Raw genomic sequence first — 21,754 nt, 5'->3', positions numbered from 1 at the left:
TTTGCATGATCATGGTATCGGTTATCTATTGCTGTGTAACAAACCAGCCCAAAGCTCAGTGGCTTAAAACAACAAACATTCATTGTAGTCATGAATCATTACTGTACTTAACTACTTTTGAGTTGATTTTGAATTCTATAGGCACAGTCTTCATGTATCTAGTTAAAAAAAAGTAGTGGATTATTATGGGCTGAATTGTGTTCTCCCAAAGAAGATATGTGGTATACTCCAATAAAGATATGTTGGATACTACCTAAGGAGACAAAAGACCTGTACTCTGAAAACTATAAGACGCTGATGAAAGAAATCAAAGAAGACACAAACAGATAGAAAGCTATACCATGTTCTTGGACTGGAAGAATAAATACTGTCAAAATGACTATACTACCCAAGGCAATCTACAGATTCAATGACATCTCTGTCAAATTACCGATGGCATTTTTCACAGAACTAGAACAAATAATATTAAAATTTGTATGAAGACACAAAAGACCCCGAATAGCCAAAGCAATCTTGAGAAAGAAAAACAGAGCTGGAGGAATGAGGCTCCCTGACTTCAGACTATCCTACAAAGCTAGAGTCATCAAAACAGTATGGTATTGGCACAAAAACAGAAATATAGACCAATGGAACAGGATAGAAAGCCCAGAAATAAACCCACACACCTCTGGTCAATTAATCTATGATAAAGGAGGCAAGAGTATACAATGGTGGAAAGACAGTCTCTTCAACAAATGGTGCTGGGAAAACTTGACAGCTACATGTAAGAAAATGAAATTAGATCATTCTTTAAGACCATACACAAAAATAAACTAAAAATGGATTAAAGACCTAAATGTGAGACCGGACACTATAAAACTCCTAGAGGAAAACAAAGGCAGAACACTCTCTGACATAAATCGTAGCAGTATCTTTTCTGACCCATCTACCAGAGTAATGGAAATAAAAACAAAAATAAGCAAATGGGACCTAACTAACCTCAAAAGCTTTTGTACAGCAAAGGAAACCATAAATGAAACGAAAAGACAACCCACAGATTGGGAGAAAATATTTGCAAATGATGTGACTGAAAAAGGATTAGTCTCCAAAATTTACAAATAGCTCATTCAGCTTAATAACACCAAAACAAACAACGCAGTCAAAAAATGGGCAGAAGACCTAAATAGACATTTTTCCAAGGAAGACATACAGATGGCCAAGAGGCACACGAAAAGATGTTCAACGTCGCTAATGCTGAATGATTAGAGAAATGCAAATCAAAACTACAATAAGATATAACCTCACACCAGTCAAAAAGGTTATCATCCAAAATCCACAAACTATAAATGCTGGAGATGATGTGGAGAGAAGGAAACTTTCCTACACTGTTGGTGGGAATGTAAATTGGTAGAGCCACTATGGAGAACAGTATGGAGGTTCCTTAAAAAACTAAAAAATAGAACTACCATATGACCCTGCAATCCCACTCCTGGGCTTATATCCAGAGAAGAATATGGTCCGAAAGGATACATGCACCCCAATGTTGATTGCAGCACTGTTTACAATAGCCAAGACATGGAAGCAACCTAAATGTCCATCGACAGAGGAATGGATAAAGAAGATGCAGTACATATATATAATGGAATATTACTCAGCCATAAAAAAGAATGAAATAATGCCATTTGCAGCAACATGGATGGACCTAGAGATTGTCATACTAAGTGAAGTAAGTCAGACAGAGAAAGAGAAATATGATATGATATCACTTATATGTGGAATCTAAGAAGAAATGATACAAATGAACGTATTTACAAAACAGAAACAGGCTCACAGACTTAGAGAACAAACTTATGGTTACCGGGGGGAAGAGTGGGGGAAGGGATAGTTAGGGAGTTTGGGATTGTGGGATTGACATGTACGTACTTCTATATTTAAAAAGGATAACCAACAAGGACCTACTGTATAGCACAGGGAACTCTGCTCAATGTTATGCAACAGCCTGGATGGGAGGGGAGTCTGCAGGAGAATGGATACATGTATATGTATGGCTGAGTCGTTTTGCTGTGCACCTGAAACTACCACAACATTGTTAATTGGCTATACTCCAATATAAAATAAAAAGTTTAAAATATTCAAAAATCAATTAATTAATTTTCAAAAAAAGTTATGTTGGAGTCCTAGATCCAAAGTCCTAACTCCCAGTACCTAAGAATGTTATCTTATTTGGAGATAGGGCCTTTATGGAAGTTAAAGTTAAAATGAGGTCATTAGGGTTGGCCCTAATCCAACTTGATTGGCGTACTTATAAAAAAGAGGAAATTTGAACACAGAGACAGACAGGCCTAGAAGGAAGATGATATGAAGAGACATGCAGGCAGGGAAAAGATGACTATCTAGAAGGCTTTGGGAAAATCAAGAACTCACTGCTAAGTACATTTACTCACAGAAAGTTTCCTTTCTTGAGAAAAAAATGAGTGAGAAAATATCTACAACTTTGCAATAGATAAAGTTGTTCAACACTTCAAAGACCAATTTAAAACAATCACATCTTGCTACAGATCTCACCTCCATGAAATACCACCTCAACTTGACAAACTACCACTACATAAATTCCAATGGGCCTGATTTAGCCTTAAAACCTGCTGTGGGGCTCCCCTGGTGGCACAGTGGTTGAGAGTCCGCCTGCCGATGCAGGGGTCACGGGTTCGTGCCCCGGTCCGGGAAGATCCCACATACCGCGGAGCGGCTGGGCCCGTGAGTCATGGCTGCTGAGCCTGCGCGTCCGGAGCCTGTGCTCCGCAACGGGAGAGGCCACCACAGCGAGAGGCCCGCGTACAGGGAAAAAAAAAAAAAAAAAAAAAAAAAAAAACCTGCTGTGATTCAATGAAGGAAGTGTGAGAACCAAGTGGGATTATTTCAAGAATAAAGTAAAACATTTGTTATCAAAGGTAAATGGAGCTGTAATAGAATTCGCATTATAAAAAAAGTCAAAACAATTTTAAGAAGAAAAAATAAAATGCAATATTATTCAGCTTGTTACCATAATATTTTGAAACTTTATAACTGTCAGAGCAACGCTCATGACATTTCCTGGTCTGTTAACTGATAAGCATTTTATTACCTATGGGGAAAAAAAAGAAACAACTTTAAGCTCTTAACTATAAAATGCAGGCAAAAGAATGGCAGGATGAGTAGACAGGGAAGAGCAGGGCAGCAGGCTGGGGGGGGACAGTTTCCCAGGGAGGCGAAGCATCATGTGCAAAGCCTCACAACAGAGACTTCTTGAGCCTGTGTTTGTATTTTACATAAATGGAATCATACAATAGGTTAAAAAAATGCAGGCAAGATATAAATCTTCTAGATATATAAAATATTTCAGCTAATTGAAGAGTCTATCCAAATTTCAGCTAGCTTTCCTCTGGGTCTGTTACACATAGGTCTGAACTTTCACAAAGACCTTGTAACAGGCTAACATTTCTTACAAACTTCAGGAAAAAAAATTTTTTTTAATACTAAATGTATGACCAGTTTAGAAATATAATGTGATTAAAATTTAATAGGCAAGGGGATTTTTACATTTAACTCATCAGTGGTACTACCTGTTGTATTAAAGAAAATCACCGATTCAGATTAAGAAGATGCTTGGTTGTGTTGGGGTTTATGTATTTGTCATTCGTTCTTTAATGGAGAAGTTTACTCAGTAAATTAATATGTTGGAACCATTTTTAGAAAACAGTATTTAACCCATTTAAAAGAGAAAAACTATTTTGAAAAGTCTAAGCATGCCCATTTCCATATAAATAAATGTGAACATTATGTAAAACTAATTATAAATCAATTTTTTAGCTGTTCATCAAAGCAGGTCCACAGAAATCTCTAACTGAAAAAATTCCAAGCAATTCCTTTTAGGCATTGTTTGAGCTATTACAGATGTTTGAAAATAACAAAACTAAATTTAAAATATTCATAATAATAAACAAGACAAAAAAGACAACCCTCGGGCTTCCCTGGTGGCACAGTGGTTGAGAGTCCGCCTGCCGATGCAGGGGACACAGGTTCGTGCCCCGGTCTGGGAAGATCCCACATGCCGCAGAGCGGCTATGCCCGTGAGCCATGGCCACTGAGCCTGCGCATCTGGAGCCTGTGCTCCGCAACGGGAGAGGCCACAACAGTGAGAGGCCCGTGTACCGCAAAAAAAAAAAAAAAAAAAAAAAGACAACCCTCAGAATGGGAAAAAATATTTGCAAATGAAGCAACTGATAAGCGATTCATCTCCAAAATATACAAATAGCTCATGAGCTCAATATCAAAAAAACAAACAACTCAATCCAAAAATGGGCAGAAGACCTAACTAGACATTTCTCCAAAGAAGTCATACAGATGGCCAGCAGGCTCATGAAAAGATGCTCAACATCACTAATTATTAGAGAAATGCAAATCAAAACTACAATGAGGTATCACCTCACACCGGTCAGAATGGCCATCATCACAAAATCTACAAACAATAAAAGCTGGATAGGGTGTGGAGAAAAGGGGACCCTCCTGCACTGTTGGTGGCAATGTAAATTGATACAGTCATTATGGAGAACAGTATGGAGGTTCCTTTAGAAACTAAAAGTAGAACTACCATGTGACCGAGCAATCCCACTACTGGGCACATACCCTGAGAAAACCATAATTCAGAAAGACACCTGCACCCCAATGTTCATTGCAGCACTATTTACAGTAGCCAGAACACGGAAGCAACCTGAATGTCCACTGACAGATGAATGGATAAAGAAGATGTGGTACATATATACAATGGAATATTACTCAGCTGTAAAAAGGAATGAAACTGGGTCATTTGTAGAGATGTGGATGGACCTAGAGACTGTGATACAGAGTGAAGCAAGTCAGAAAGAGAAAAACAAATATCGTATATTAACGCATATATGTGGAATCTAGAAAAATGGTACAGATGAACCTATTTTCAGAGCAGAAATAGAGACTCATACGTAGAGAGCAAACGTATGGACACCATGGGGGGAAGGAGGGGGTGGGATGAAGGGAGATTGGGATTGACATATATACACCACTATGTATAAAATAGATAACTAATGAGAAACTGCTGTATAGCACAGGGAACTCTCTACTCAGTGCTCTGTGGTGACCTAAATGGAAAGGAAATCCAAAAAGGAGGGGATATATGTATACTTATAGCAGATTCACTTCACTGTACAGCAGAAACTAACACAACATTGTAAAGCAACTATACTCCAATTTTTTTAAAAAAAGCATTCCTGCCCACAATAAAAAAATATTCGGGACTTCCCTGGTGGCACAGTGGTTAAGACTCCACACTCCCAATGCAGGGGGCCCATGTTTGATCCCTGGTCAGGGAACAAGATCCTACATGTCACAACTAAGAGTTCACCTGCCACAACTAAGGAGCCAGCAAGCCACAACTAGGAGCCTGCCTGCCATAAGACCCGGCACAACCAAATAAATATTTTTTAAAAATATTCATAATGAAGGCTTTTTACTAATTCCAACTGAGCTTTCTCCACTCTTCCTTCCAGAAGTGACTTTGTTCTGCAGCTTTGGATGGGACTGGACTGAGGGAATAGATGAGAATTATCCACTTTGAAAGTCAGATTTGGGAGATAAAGAATGAATAGGTAATTTATTTTTCAAAAAATGAACCAAGTATAAGACCGTTAGGAAGTATTAGGCAAAGATACTCTTTTACATTCATCTAGAATTGTTGTTCTTATTCCCAAGGAAAATTTAAATATGATAAGATAGGCCATTTTTCCCACCTGGCTAGCTCCAAGGAGGTTGCCCCTCTCTGACAAATAACAGGGGAAATATCCAACACAGAACCCTTGCCTGTTATTATCTCGGTAGACAGTAACTTCTAGAGAGTGAGGATTAGTTCTTTCTCCTATTCAAACTAACTACATCTTGCACAGTGCTGTGCACATCATAGGAATTCCTCAAAAGTTCGGTGAATTCCATTGAAAAACTAAGATTATTCACTAACCTTAGCTTCTTCAATGTCAAAGTATAAAGACAGAATCAGATAAGAGCACTGAATTCTAAATTAATTCAGTAAGAGTCATAAATTATGAAGTGCTTCCACCAATATATGGTTAAGTCAGGGGACCTACTTTTAAAATGACTTAGTTATTAAAAGACAAAAATAACACAAATGTCATAGAATTTTCAAAGGAGCTTTATCATTTGTATAACTTGCTAGAATTGGGGTTATCAAATTTAATATGAACAGCTTTCATCAAATTTGTATTTAATGAATGCAGCTGTGAAATGGGCAAATCCAATATACTGCAAACAGCCCAACTCTTACTTCGTTCCACAGATATGATTTACCCTTAACAGCCAGAAGCATCACTTCAAATAGTTTGTGTTATGGCAGAATGGATTATGTCATATTCATTCTACCTACAGGAAGGAAGCTAACATCCATAAGAGCAGCATTCAACTGTGTGTTACAAAGCACAGCCCAGCAGAACGTTTATAACATAAAATGTGAAGATATTTAAAACATAAACTTTGCAGGTTGTGGCAGACCAGAGCCTTCTCTCTTTCCACTAAAGGGATATATTTTTGATTCAAGGCTTTCAAATCCTAGGACCTGAGATCAGCTACAAAACTTACCCAGGACTGTGGAAAAATGTGTCAGCCTCTGCTTTGTACTCCTAAGACTCAACTCACCATCTCTATAAACACGTACATACACAAGCATGGACGTTTCTACAAAGAGCAAATTTATCATTCATTTAACGTGGAGGATGCGTCTGCAATTGAGAATGTAATGGACATTCACATTTCTTCCTCCAGATAAATGTGTACTACGCAGTAAAGCTCCAGTTGAGAGGGCTATGAGTTCTAGTTCTCCTTTTTAATATTTCACTCCTGAGAAAATTCTCCATCACATATAAGCCATTTCTAAAATATCTGCAATCTAAGGAGGTTTCCAGATGTACCTGGAAAAATGAACAACTGCATACCAGTTTGACAGACAGTATACAAGAATTAGATCAGAGGGTAAAAGTCACAGCATTCCAATGCAAAGAGGTTTCAAGGTCATTCAGATGTCCAAGTTCAAATCTCAGTTCTGAAAAAAAAAACTAGCTGCCTGATCTTAAACAACTTAATCTTGCGAAACCTCGTTTCCCTCATGTGAAAAGTGGGGATAAAAATAGCACTGCTGTGGGAGTTGAAGTTTACACACACACCACACATGCCACGTCTCCAGCACAATCCCATGATCAGGCACTGCATGATATGTAGCTGTACATGCATAATACCACGTGGACACTCTATAGCTGTCCCTACGTCCTACTTCCCACATTAAACAGGCATTATCTGCTCATGTTCTCTCCTCCTTTCTGCATTATGGACCATTACAGGCAGAAGCTGTGTCGTATTCAATTCTATAACTGCAGGATTTGACACACACCTGGCATATTGTGTAAACCAGTCAACTGCTACTTATGTTTGGCGAGAGCAGCTGGCTCCTCATATATGTTAACATATTTTATCAAGTAAGTCAAATGAAAAATGAAGTGCTCATTCTTAACCTATTAAACTTTCTCCCTCTGTTTTTGTTAAATTTACATAGGTAGACCCTTATTTAGCTGTAACCATCAGCTGCTGATTTTCTATTTAAAATGTGAAACTTGAAGTTCCCCCATTGTTTCACCATCATGGGGTTCATCTGGGTACCATTCCAAAAATTTAATTTGCTTTGTTATTAAAAAAAAAAATACTAGCCCAGCCCCGTCCACCTTGATGTGGCTGGAGGCGCGCAGGGCCTGGGACACCACAGACCTGGGACCCAGAGCAGCTCAGAGGCAGTGAATAACAGCTCTTCAAGTCTGCAATAAAAAATGGCCTCCAATAAAACTACATTGCAAAAAACGGGAAAGAAACAGAATGCAAAGAGTAAAAAAGTCGAAGAGGCAGAACCTGAAGAATTTGTGGTAGAAAAAGTACTGGACCGACGTGTAGTGAATGGGAAGGTGGGGTGTTTCCTGAAGTGGAAGGGATTTACAGATGCAGACAATACTTGGGAACCCAAAGAAAATTGAGATTGTCCAGAGTTGACTGAAGCATTTCTTAATTCTCAAAACGCTGGTAAAGAAAAAGATGGAACAAAAAGAAAATCTTTACCTGACAGTGAATCTGATGATAGCAAATCAAAGAAGAAAAGAGATGCTGCTGATAAACTACGAGGTTTAGCCAGAGGTCTCGACCCAGAGCGATAACTGGTGCCACAGACAGCAGCGGAGAATTCATGTTTCTCAGGAAATGGAAAGATTCAGATGAGGCGGACTTGGTGATGGCAAAGGAGGCAAATATGAAGTGTCCTCAAATTGTAATTGCTTTTTATGAAAAGAGACTATTGGCATTCTTGTCCAGAAGATGAAGCTCAATAATAGTCTGCATTGCTTTTTATATACATTTATATATATATAAAATCTGGGTCTTGGTTTTTTGATTTATTAGTGTGAAGAAATAACTACATTCTAATGAAAATCAAATTTGATACGTTCGTTTTGAAGTAGTATTGGGGAAGTTGTTGGGTTTTGGGGTCTTTGGGGGGGGGCTTTGTTTTTTTTTTTGCATCTGTACCACTGGTTACTTTGAACAAATAAAAGCTTTCTGTAGTTGCTTCCTTTAGCAGAAAAGAACATTTGATACCACGGTATATTATTTCCTCTGCATTAGAGAACAGCTTTTCTAAATGTTGGGGAAAATCTCCATAGTCATTACTCAATCAGAATTCAGAATTTGCATTTAACTCATATATGTCTAAGGACCTTTCTGGGGTTTTTTGTATGTGTATACATAAAATACATATGTAAATGGTTTGGGGGATTTTTGGTTATTGTTTAAATACATTTACCAAAACAAAAACAGCCTTTCACAGCCATGGATAAACCCATGTTTCTGGGATTCTATCATTTTAAGCAATATAAGAAATCACGTTCAACTTAAATTGAAAATTTAAGTCTTAACCTTTCAAATTAAATAATTTTGTAATTAATTAGGCAAATTAATGTAAGTAATTTAAATTGGATTTTTTTTTTTTTTTTTCGGTACGTGGGCCTCTCACTGTTGTGGCCTCTCCCGTTGTGGAGCACAGGCTCCGGACGCGCAGGCTCAGCGGCCATGGCTCACGGGCCCAGCCGCTCTGCGGCATGTGGGATCTTCCCAGACCAGGGCACGAACCCGTGTCTCCTGCATCGGCAGGCGGACTCTCAACCACTGCGCCACCAGGGAAGCCCCAAATTAGATAATTTTTTAAAGCAGCCCTATCAGAATTTGCATCCATATCTACCGTCATATAAATGCAGTTTTATATGCAAAACCCCTGAAAGGAAAATGTTATCACTGTCAACAAATGACACCCAAATGAAAAAACGAGAAAAATTCTGGTATGTTTTAATTAGCCAAGCAAGACTTAGTTAAATGGACATTTAAAGCTTCCTTTTGGCAAACCATTCCTTTATAAGAAGTTGAAATCCCTGTGCTGTATTTACTGAAAGACTGCGATACATGGAATGTCTCAGACTTGTTAATGGAAACCTAATCAGATGGTTAGAGACGTTGGCAATTTAGGATCTGCAGGAATAAATGAGTAAACAAACTTTTCTAATCTAAACTTGACCTGCATGTTTTTTCAAACTTTACCCCAACCCATTCCTTACACGTAGGCTCAATCTTCTCCGTATTTTGGGTTACTGGTTCAGCAGAAGCCAGGAAAAACCATAACTTCGTAGTAATCAGAATGTTATTCAACTGTATATTGTTTACTTTATGGTAAATAGTGGTGAACAGTGGTCAATAAATAGTTTTATATTCAAAAAAAAGATACAAATAGAATTGTAGGTCTCGAACACAGGTGAGTTTCTTTTTGTGATTCAAAATGAAACAACCTTTCTGGGTAAAAACTTAAATAGCTGATTTCTGCCTAGTGGAAAGATTCCCTGTTTACACTTCTTTGCTAAAAAGGAAAGAAATGAAAATATTTTTGCCAGATTGTAAGCCCATAGGAAAGTTACAGATTAGAGTTTGCACTAATTGCTCAAGCTCATTTCTTTTTCAAAAAGGAGATCCTAATTTTTAACAACTTGACAAGATTACAGCAACCTATTTGGTACAACTCAGATTTTCATATTTCCTCTTTTTCTTGCTCCAACTGGTGGCCAATCTCAGTCAGAAGTCTAAGCAGCACCTCCAGTCTCCTCTCCACGAAGTGTGCCAGAAACAAGTAGCACAGAAGAGGTACCACCACCCTTACTTTGAACCTTTGTGATACCCTCAGTCCACAACTGCAAAGCTCTTCTTCGATTTACCTTTTCCAAACAAATAAACCATGTAATCTAATTCCACCCCACACCCCCAACCTCACATCCATTCTCCTTTTGATACATTTTTCTCTTTGTTTTTTATTTGTTTGTTTGTTTTTAATACAATGAGCCCCATATACCCAGAGTCATCCCTCAGTATCCGTGGGGAATTTGTTCCAGGACCTCTGTGGATACCAAAATCCGTGGGTGCTCAAGTCCCTTATATAAATGGCACAGTACAGTCAGCCCTCCATATTCCTGGGTTCTGCATCTGCGGATTCAACCAAATGAATTGAACTGTGGTTGGTTGAACCGCCCGATGCAGAAGCAGTGGGGGCAGAGGGTCCACTGCTTTTCCTACTCACTGGATCTGGTAGAGCATCAAATAAGTAAGCAACCTGCAGAACCTTTATGTTCCCTGCAGGGAGCCTGAAACCTGTGTTTTCACAAGCCCTCCAGGTGGTCCTGACATGCGCCCAAGGTTGGAAACCTCTGCTCCAGCCTTTCAGGATGGGGCCCAGACTGGCAGATATTTTTCATGACTTTTTGTTCTTATAAACATACTGAAGATCCCCAATCATCTGACTGTTCCCAGGGCCAGGATTTGAGTGACTTAATGTTTAAGTACAATTCTGATAGAAGTCACAACATTTCCATTTCATAATAACTAATGTTTGGGTGAATAAAGTCTTTGTCTCTTGGAATTTGAACTACCTCACTACAGATTTTTAAATTTTATTTGTATCACACACATCCACACGCAACCAAGGCAATTTGAAGGAGAAACCCAAAGGAAAAAAGGCAAAACATCTGTCTTTAGTGGGGAAAGCACTGCAGAGGGTCCAAAAGCCCTACCTACCTGAAACCCAACTCTCAGTTCACTCTCTCTAACAATGAGAAAATCGGAATGGAGAATATGGACGGTTCAGTGCAAGTAGCAGTAACATATATGTTGTTACATATATCAACATATATGTTGATAACAAAAACAACATTTATTTTGTCCTTACTGACATAGGCACTTTGTCAAATGAGCCACGTGTATTATTTAATCCTCACAACAACTTTTCCCATTTCACAGATAAGGAAACTGAGGCACAGAGATGTTAAGCAACCTGCCCAAGGTCTTAGAGATCTTAAGTGGCAGAGCTGGGACCCCACAATCTAGGTTTCTCTGACTTCAAGCTCCATAAACTCTTAACAACTTTGCTGTGCTGACTTCCAGCCCATCAGCCCAGATTTGGTGGACAATGGGAAAATAACTTGATGGTGCGTTATCTAGAAACCTCTCCCATGGACTGGACACTGCAGTTTGGATGCCTAGTCTGTCTCACAGACCTACTGAGGGGCTCATTTTCCTCCTTCCCCACCAGAAAGATTACAAAGTGTAACCTGAGTACATCAGGCCTTGAGGCAAACTCTACCATTCACTGTAACTCACAATAGTCACATCAACATGGTACCATCTTGAATATCAGAAAGGACATAGTATGAGCAAACTGCCTGATAATGAAGTCTAAATAGACTTACTGGTTGAGAAATAATCCTGGCATATATTCTTCAAGCAATATTTACTCACTGCAGAACAATGAATTTAAGTTTCAGCTTTGGAATCCGTTGCTTGTTTTAAATGTACCAGACCGTCTTGAGATAATTATCAACCCCTCCTCAGCGCTCCCCACTGCAAGTGCTTCAACACCATTATCTTGCCTCATGTACACACTGAATCTCTGTAGCTCATGGAAAGCCTGTGTCAGAGTAGATCAAGACTGAGGCCCTGGGCAGAAGTTCATGGAAAAAAAGACACAAGTCCTTAACTTTAGGCTCTTTCCATCAGAAGTAAGAAAGAGGGCAGACCTTAAAGTGGCTGGCAAAGTCAAGTGACCTTTATAAACACACTACACAAGATCCCACAGACGCCAGCCCACAACTGGGACAGCTGGCCACTCGCGCTGTTAGAGCAGGTTCCCTCCCAGGTCCACAGAGAAACGTCCAGATGCTCTCTAGGCTGCCCCCACTCTGCTTGAATCTTGAGGGCAAAATACTCCTAGTATACTTCCTTTATACATACTTCCTCTCTGGTAGAGTCACAGTTTGCCAACAACAAAGGGAGAACTAATTTATCTACACACCGAAATACATTTCATTGCTCATACAAATTCAATATTCAATCAAGACAGTATAGTAGTAATCTTACTCTATTTCCAGTTTCCTCAGTCTGCACTAATGACATTTTGGACCAGATAATTCTTTGCTGTGAAGGGCTGTCCTGTGCATGGTAGGTTTAGCAGCATCCCTGGCCTCTACTCACTAGATGCCAATAGCAAACCCTTTCCCCAAGTTGTAACAACCAAAAACTATCTCTGGGAGAGCAAATCACCCCTAGCTAAGAATCACTGCTCTATTTGCTCAATTTGTCCCATTTGTCTCTAAAAGGCAAAAGTAATACTTCTGTACTACAATGCAACTGTTTTAAAAGATATTTCATATACCCTGTGACTGTCAGTCTCTGTGATTCTCTGATGATTATTCAGACATCCAAGTGGCCTGCCTTTCTTATTCTGGCATTGTTACTGTATTAAAATTCCCTTGGCTCAAGTGCCAGACCCTGCCTGGTTTCCATCTCTCCACCTTCCTTTTCTGACAACCTGAGACCCCTGAATTCCACCCAGCTTTAGACACGCCTCCAACTTTGTCTCTCAAGGACTGATCTTTTTTTTTTTTCTGAGTTATATAATAATATATTTATTGAGTATATACAGTGCACCAAGGACGGGTTTTTTTGTTTTGTTTTACCTCTTTATTGGAGTATAATTGCTTTACAATGGTACGTTAGTTTCTGCTTTATAACAAAGTGAATCAGTTATACATATGGATATGTTCCCATATCTCTTCCATCTTGCGTCTCCCTCCCTCCCACCCTCCCTATCCCACCCCTCTAGGTGGTCACACAGCACCGAGCTGATCTCCCTGTGCTATGCGGCTGCTTCCCACTAGCTCTCTACCTTACGTTTGGTAGTGTAGACATGTTCAAGGACTGATCTTGATTTGGCAAGGAGGGATACTAGCCTAATGTTCTCATAATCAATTTCCTGTTACTCCCACTATCTGTCATTAAACCACATCCTGGCGATCCAGTTTTGAAAACCAGGTATGTGCCTTGAACTGGGAACAAAGTTCCCACTCACCATTCAACGTTGATAATTCAAGTTGTGTCTTATACTTTTATAATTGGTCTCATGATGCCACGATCCTCTAGAACCAGGACCCTAAATTATTCTTGCAGTCCTGCCTCAGAATTTGTGACTATCTGTATGCTCATGGAATCGTTGGCCCAATATTATTTTGTCTGCTCCTTGGAATTTCAAATATCACCTGCTTTGATGTTGGCCATCACTGAGCTTCTACGACAATCAACACATGCTCATTTGACCTTGTTACACCTACAAGATGCCAATGACTGTACTAGGCTGCTACCATCCACGACTTCATCAGCTCTCTGGACACAATCCTCAGTCTGTCAGTCTCGTTCTGTAACCCTGTTGCCCCCTCCCCAGTGCCCATCCCACACACACAATTGCGGGGGGTGTCCAGATCCAAGTCTTTGCTCATGAGATGGTTGTTACCCTAGCTAGGCTATGGCACTCAGACCAAGACTGGATACTGGAATTAATATTTGATTAGCTCTTCTAGGTAGTTCACTCAATTTTACTTAAACCTTAAGCCAGAATATTGCTTTTCCAGTTACATCACCCAGAAAGGGGTGGAGCTTAGATAACGAACAGAAACAGGATCTCCAGTGCTCCCTCACAATGAACGTTACATTTGGGTACATAATCCTCTTTTTTTTTTTTGTGGGGGTGGGGTACGCGGGCCTCTCACTGTTGTGGCCTCTCCCGTTGCGGAGCACAGGCTCCCGCCGCGCAGGCTCAGCGGCCATGGCTCACGGGCCCAGCCGCTCTGCGGCATGTGGGAGCTTCCCGGGCCGGGGCACGAATCCGTGTGCCCTGCATCGGCAGGCGGACTCTCAACCACTGCGCCACCAGGGAAGCCCCATAATCCTTTTTACTCCCACATATTTTCTCAGGAAAGGAAAGCCCTTTGCAATTCTCACTCCAATCAAAGTGCTTGATTGCCTCAATTTCTTTACCTCATCTCCCACCTTCTTCATAACTACAGGAAGTATAAAACGTAAGCACAAATACCTCAGAAAGAAATGAGAAATAAAAAGACTTTAAAAGTGTCGAAATCCTCCCACTAATTAATTTTCACTTAAATATCTTCAGGGACTAAAAGTCTGCTCATTATGAAGGGAAACTTAACGGGTCACTCCTTCCAATCTTCTGCCTTTATGGAGAGAGGCGTCCAAACCATTCAAGTCAGGCGTTGACCCTGGCTAGGCAATAGCACTACCCACAGTTAAAAATTATGTTTTTATGAGCTTTACAAAAACAAGACCCATTAGAGTGCAGCAAATACTTTCAGAACTTCCCAGTAGCTGGGCCAGAATCCTCAATACTACTCGGCTTATTCTACCAGCCCGCGGCAAGCTAGTGCATGGACTAGGGAAACACACAAGCTAAATGAAGGCACTATGACAGCAAGAAAGATAAGTCTCAGTGACACAAGCCTATTTACACATAAAGCCAATTGCTCCCAGTGACAAGCAGTGTTTTTCAAATTGCAGATCATAACCCAAAGCACTGGAAAGAATGACCTATTAAGGCTCTCTCCCCAGTGAATGCACTGAAATTAACTAATAGGTCTTGACTGCAATTTTTTCCTTTTTAGGAATGGAATAGAAAATTTCAGAATGCATTACAAGCAAATAGTAACGGTAAAAATGTTTCATGAAACTTTTTTCATAGATAGATGATAGATAGGTAGATAGACAGATAGATAGATAGAGACAGTAGTTCAACAGCTATTTACTGAGCACCTACAATGCACCACGTGCTTTTCTAGACAGATACACCAATGACTAAAACAGAAAAATTCTTGTGGTGCTTATCCATAACATTTTAGATAGAAATGTAAAATGGATTTCTTAGTGTAAGTCATAGACTTTTTTTAAGTTTGAAAGACACTATTTATAATACAGAGGTGCCCAAGCATCCTCCCTACCACTCCATCAAGACAGACCCACCCAGTAATTGCCCAGCCACTCTGGGAAGCCCCAGACAGGAATGAAGTGGAAGGAATAGCCCAAATCATCCCCCCTCCCCGCTTGCAAATCCGCCTTCAAGGTCAAGCCTGTCTTCTTGAAGCCATTCTCTGTTTGCTGTTTTGCATCTTCCCCTTTAATTTTGTTTCTTTCCCACAGTTCTGATAAGATAAGCCTCTTGAAAGGGAATGAAAACAGCTAAATGAACCAGTTCTCAGTGGATATCCCCTAGAAGTGTAACAGGTGGAGAAGTTCTGTTTATATTTTTATTAAATATTAACTACTAGTAACAGGCATAGCATCGAAATTGTGATAGCAGATTCTCTTTAACCCGTTAAACAACATATCTACATATATTCTCCTTAAATGTCTTCAGAAACATCCTAATAGGTATTAACTAGGGTCCAATCTGATATTTCTCAACATAATGATTTGCTTATTTAATCTGAAGCCGCCATAGCCCACATTTAGTAGTTCTCCAGGATGAGCCCAACGTTGTGCTATGTGCCTCGTCTTTCATCATCATCTTCACAATGATCCGGTGAGGGCAGAATTATTATCTGCCTTCTGTAAGAGAAGATGTTAAAGCTTCTAGAAGTTAAGTAATTTGTCCAGGATCATTCAGCTAGTAAGTGGCAGAGCTAAAATTTTAACAAATGCCATATAGCTCCACAAAATGACTGACTGCATATCCATTAAGGGCAGAAGGTTTATTATGTATGAAAAAAATATAAACTCTGCTCAGAAAACTTACTCTACAAGCCTCTGCTTCCCCTGACTTGCTCTTAATCATTCTTTACTATTTTCATAATCATTAATAAAGTCTATAAATAAACAAACCATTAGGTTTAGAACTGAAGTGTCAGCACAAGTACTTTTTCCTTCCTTCAGTGCAGTAGGTTTAAATATGTGGTTGCTCAAAATATTGTGACATTTCTCGCACTAACCCCTTTTAATCGCCATAAGGATAGTGGGAGGATAAGAGGACAGACTCTGGGTCCAGAATGTGTGGTCTCAACTACCAGCCCCACAATTTATATGAAGCTTATATACAGCTGTATAGCCTTGGGAAAACCGTGCCTCAGTTCCCTCATCTGTAAAATGAAAATAATAATAGTATTTACCTAGGAGGTTATTTTGAGGGTTAAATGAGATACCATGAGCAATGCACTTAGAACAGTGTGGACACTGAATAAACGCTATGTATTTGTTATCCTTACGATTATTACTTCCTAAGAAGCACTAGCTCATCTCATTCTACTAAGCATTAACGTCTTGGAGTTTATCAAGAAAAAACTAACTGATTCACTTTGTTATAAAGCAGAAACTAACACACCATTGTAAAGCAATTGTACTCCAATAAAGATGTTAAAAAAAAATCCCAACAGGAATAAAAACAAAAAGAAAGAATGTGTATTTTGTTTTTGAGTGACGTGTATATTGTTTTTGAGTGAAGTATTCTATAAACGTCAGTTAGATCCAGCTGGTTGCTGGTGGAGTTCAGTTCTGTATCCTTGTTGATTTTCTGCTTACTACTATCAATTACTGAGAGTGGAATATTAAAGTCTTTGATTATAATTGTGAAAAAAAAAGAGTCAGTTCTGGGTGGTGGGGAAAAGAAATCAATCATTAAACTTGAAACTCTGTCAAGACAGAGAATTATGTCTGTTCCATCATCTGTCCCTTCATTCCCCAGTTGCTTGAGTTGCTGAAAGGTGCACAGTAGATGCTATTGCCTAATTTATGTTTTTGGAAAGCATTACACTTCATAACTTATTTGAAAAGGAACCATTTTGTTTTAATGCTGATATACGAGATCTCTTCGCTTTGCAAAACACAACCAGCATGTTTATTTACTGAACAAAGGTCGGTACCATAAGTTTGTATGAAAAGAGAAATCATAACCATTGTCAAAAGAAGATTCAAACCAATTTTGCAGCAAAGGTCTATATGTTGTTTTTAACAACTGTCTCAAATGTTGGTCAAATGAAAAGGTCAAGTGTACATCAATATAAAAGAATATAAAGGTCCTCACTATCCCTTAGCCTGTTCTGTTAGTGAGGCAAAAACACATTTAAAGTGCATCTCCTCATAATCAATTTCTTTACTTACAAATGTCATTCTGAATGGACATTTTACAGCTGATTAATTTTTGTCCCTTTTTCTCACATGCAAATACAAGACCAAAATGCATACTTCTGGTAGATTTCCTTCCTGCTGATTCAGGTGCTGATTTCCTACAGATCTGCTATCTATAGCCCTGGCAGAAAAATGATCTTTCAATCTATGCTGCCATGTTGCTTAAATATATTCATCTCTTCTCTTCCAAAATATTTAAGTGAACAACTAAACATCTGATTGTAGAAGGTAGATAACATTGTCATTGCCTTCGTCAAAAAGTCAACATATTAAATATGCTGCACATACAAATGTACTCAGTTAACATTTTAATTAAGGATAACAAACAATAATTAAACAGATGACATTTTAATTAATTTTCTCAACTGTAAATAGCCTGATGGAAATTATTGTTAAATCTAATTTAAATATGTCTCCTTGCAAAAACAGTGACCTCAAACTACCCATGATCAAAAACGTTTCCCTCTTATGTACTTATATGGTCACAATGTCGTAGCCATAAATAAATTTCCAAGTAAAGTTTCTCAGTGTTATCAACCCTGTTCTCTTCACTTGGTATGCAACCAACAGTGTAGCTCTATATAATTATGTCTTTCAAGGCACTTGTTTATGTCTTGTGCAAAAACATAGCACTAAAGTACCTCTGGGTTGAATACTACAGTTACAGATTCATGCTTGGTCATTAAATCCAGAGAAGCTGTTCTGCCAAGCTTGGCAACCCAATTCCATGAAATCCAGTTTTCATATTGCCATAGATTCCTGAGACCTGTCCCTGGTTTTGCAACACAGAAGGGGTTGCTAATTGTCCCAAGTGGCATTATTAATTTCTCAAAGCAAAATGAGATTTAATTCATTTTGGTTTTGAAAATAAATGTGGGCCACTCAGCACTTTGTAGCAGAGTGGAACGACAGCATAGCAAATGATGCCTAAGATATTAGATAGTGAACTGTCAAGAAAACAGAATAAGCCCTGCTAGCAAGGTCGCCAGACTGGCATTCATTCATTAATTAATTTTTGGTTTTGCTCTTTTGTCCCATATTGTAACATACTTATACTAAAAGATGGTCCATTATTTATCAGAAAGTCAAATTTAACTGGGGGTTCTGTATTTTATCTGGCAGCCCTCCTTTTTTAAAAATTTATTTTATTGAAGTATAGATGATTTACAATTTGTGTTAGCTTCTGCTGTATAGCAAAGTGATTCAGTTATACATATATATAATGGTTTGCATTGGCTAATCGCAAACTGCCAATCCATCCCACCGCACCCCCACCCTCCCCCTTAGCAGTCACAACTCTGTTCTCTATGTCTGTGAGTATGTTTCTGTTTCGTAATTTCATTTGTGTCATATTTTAGATTCCACACGTGCCTTGTTAATTTTCTTTTCTTTCCTTCTTTTTTCTTTTTTTGGCCATGTCACATGGCTTATGGGATCTCAGTTCCCCAACCAGGGATTGAACCTGGGCCGTGGCCGTGAAAGCCCAGAATCCTAACCACTAGACCACCAGGGAATTCCCTGGTAACCCTACTTTTAAAAGAGCAGTATCTGTAAGATAAACTCACCTTGAGAAACATTCACAGACTCTATCACAGACTCTGCATGGTTTCCTGCAGGGGAATTCCTGGAAGACAACACAATTCCCAGAGATATGGCTGGAAGAGGCAGCTTCTCTCCAGTGCAAAGTGAGCCTCAGACAAAGAAGTGGGGCTCAGGGTAGAGAAGGACAGGGGGACAGAGAAGGACAGGGGGACAGAGACGTCCACAGGCTGAGAGATCAAGAGAGGGGAGTTTTTCCCAAGAACTTCCAGCTTTGGGAAGTTCAAGTGTTTCTTCCTAGCTGAGAATGCTGAAGGGATATGATGATTAGGATAAATGGTCTCCTTGAAATCTGTATTTTTTCATCAACAAGATTAGAACTGAATATTTTAATTCAATTACCCAGATATTTCACCAAAGAGAAGTAGCAGTTCCAACAGGAGATATCTAGGGTTAGTAAGCCCCTCTTTTCAAAAATATCCCCTCTTCACCTCCAGTTACTCAACAATCCCGTTATAATTTTGGAGTCACTCATTGTACAGTAACTCTCTACCCCACCCAACCTCTGCAATCTCCACATCTCTTGAGAGAAACTTCCATAGCCTTAAAGAAGACCCTGGCTACTCTTCAACTCAAAGAAAGGGTCTCCAGCTTACAAATGAGTTTGCTTGTGGAAATGAAAGGCAAACAGAAAGTAATCACCTAACACCATTGTTTACCTGGAATGTAAGGCCTTCGGCAGGCATCTGTCTCTGTTAGAGGCAATCTTCCTTAGTATGCAGTTGTTATTGTTGCTATTAGCACAATGCATTTAGCGCAACCTTGATGTGAGGTTCAAGTATACTGAGCACTCAATTCAACAATATTGAATGTATGAATAGATGGACCAGTGAATGAAACTTGGGCAGCCCACAGAAAACCTCAGAGAGAGCTAATCGATGCTGCCCAAGAGGTCTGAAGGTCCTCCCCTCCTTACCAGGCAAAGCTGGAAGTTCAAGTGTCCTGGCAGAAGTGCAGAGAGTAAGGATACTGCCTTCCTACTGCTGTGGATGAAGGTCCTCTGACAGGCCCCACTAACAGAGGGTGTATTTTAAAGAGATCTTGTTTCCTAATACTTATTGTTAAGCTCTCTCCTACGGCCCTATGCAAGCTTGGCTGGTGACTTTTCTGTTAACTACAAATGAGCTGCAATTCTCTCTTGCTTTCAGCTTTAAACAAGTCCCCCTCCCCACTTTTCTTAACCTAGGGGTTAAGTCCACCCTCCGCCCCTTACAAGTACACTGACAGCATATTTCCAATATCCTCCAGTCTTCAATTGCCATATCTTTCAAACTGGGCTCAAAACACCTCTTTGTAGAAGCGTCTCCGAATTAGCTCATGGAATCCAATTTTACTGTTTTCTCCGTTTATCTGAACCCTTACACACTTACATGTCAGGTCTTTACCATATATTTTTATGTTATTTACTCAGAGAAAGAATGTCAGAGCTTTGTATATTATTGGTGCTCCAAATGTAGCTTTAAAAAGTAAGTGAATGAAAACTGGTGCAGAGGAGCATAGAAAGCTCTGTTGTTCTAAGATATAATGTATCTACTCTTACCCATCTTTGAACTCAAGTGTTCAACACATGAATGTAGCCCTTCCACTTGATACTCTTAAGTATGGTCCGTGAACCAGCATCACCTGGAAATTCATTGGAGATGCAGTCTCAGGCTCCACCCCAAACCCACCACATCGGAATCTGCATTTTAACAAGATTCCTCGGAGTGATTTGTATGCACAACAAACTTTGAGAAGCACTGACTTCCCCCATACCCAGCATGAAATAATCTACAAGGAATATCCCTTGAATGGCCGTAACATCACTGTCCATTCAAGCATCTCTAATTTTGCCCAATCAAACCTATCCATTAGGAAGCAACTTTTCTACCAAAGGAGTTTGAAATCCTCTTCACATTGCCTCAGTGAAACAGGAAAGAAGACAGGCCTAGGATACAGGACTCAGATTAGAAAGAACAAATCGCTTCCTAGAAACCAATTGATGAAGAACTGGTACTTAACACTGAAGGCATTGCAATAGCAGGGCTCACAGAGCCAGGGGCAGGCTCCTGAAGCCAGGGTGCGTCCTTCAGACAGTAGAACAGCTGCACATGGATACACAGGAGCACCCAGCAGAGGCTGAGGGTCATCAGAACCAGACCAGAAAAGAAGACAAAGGTGCGGACTGTCCCGAGTCTCAATGGGGAAAAACAGGAAACTTACATCACAGCCCCACTGGCTCATTTGTGCCTAGTATCGATGTGCCAGGAGTTAGACGAACCACTCCACCTACATTACCTCATTCAACCACAACTATAATAGACAATGAATGTTATTATCCCATTCCACAGATTGTATAACTAAAAACCAGAAAGACTGTGAAATTAACCCAAGAAACATCACTGAAAGTGACCTCACAGGACTCGAAACCAATCTGGCTCCCAAGCCCTACTTCAGCCTCTGTTCTCCACCTCCTTCTACTCAAGGTGAGTAAAGAGTGTATGGTCTTCATTACATAGTGTGGACTCAGTCATTC

At 39.6% G+C, this 21,754-nt stretch overlaps 1 protein-coding gene and 1 pseudogene across 5 annotated transcripts in view; one reads left to right on the top strand and one right to left on the bottom strand.

The window, feature by feature from the left end:
- GRM8 (glutamate metabotropic receptor 8) overlaps positions 1-21,754 on the bottom strand; it is a 794,344-nt gene that overhangs the window by 643,071 nt on the left and 129,519 nt on the right. The window lies entirely within an intron of this gene.
- LOC115851624 (chromobox protein homolog 3 pseudogene) lies at positions 7,849-8,420 on the top strand (annotated as a pseudogene).

Source organism: Globicephala melas, chromosome 9, assembly GCF_963455315.2.
Source record: "Globicephala melas chromosome 9, mGloMel1.2, whole genome shotgun sequence".
Classification (NCBI taxonomy): domain Eukaryota; kingdom Metazoa; phylum Chordata; class Mammalia; order Artiodactyla; family Delphinidae; genus Globicephala; species Globicephala melas.
The sequence above is the reverse complement of the archived record's forward strand: the minus strand, read 5'-3'. Positions and strand labels throughout refer to the sequence as shown.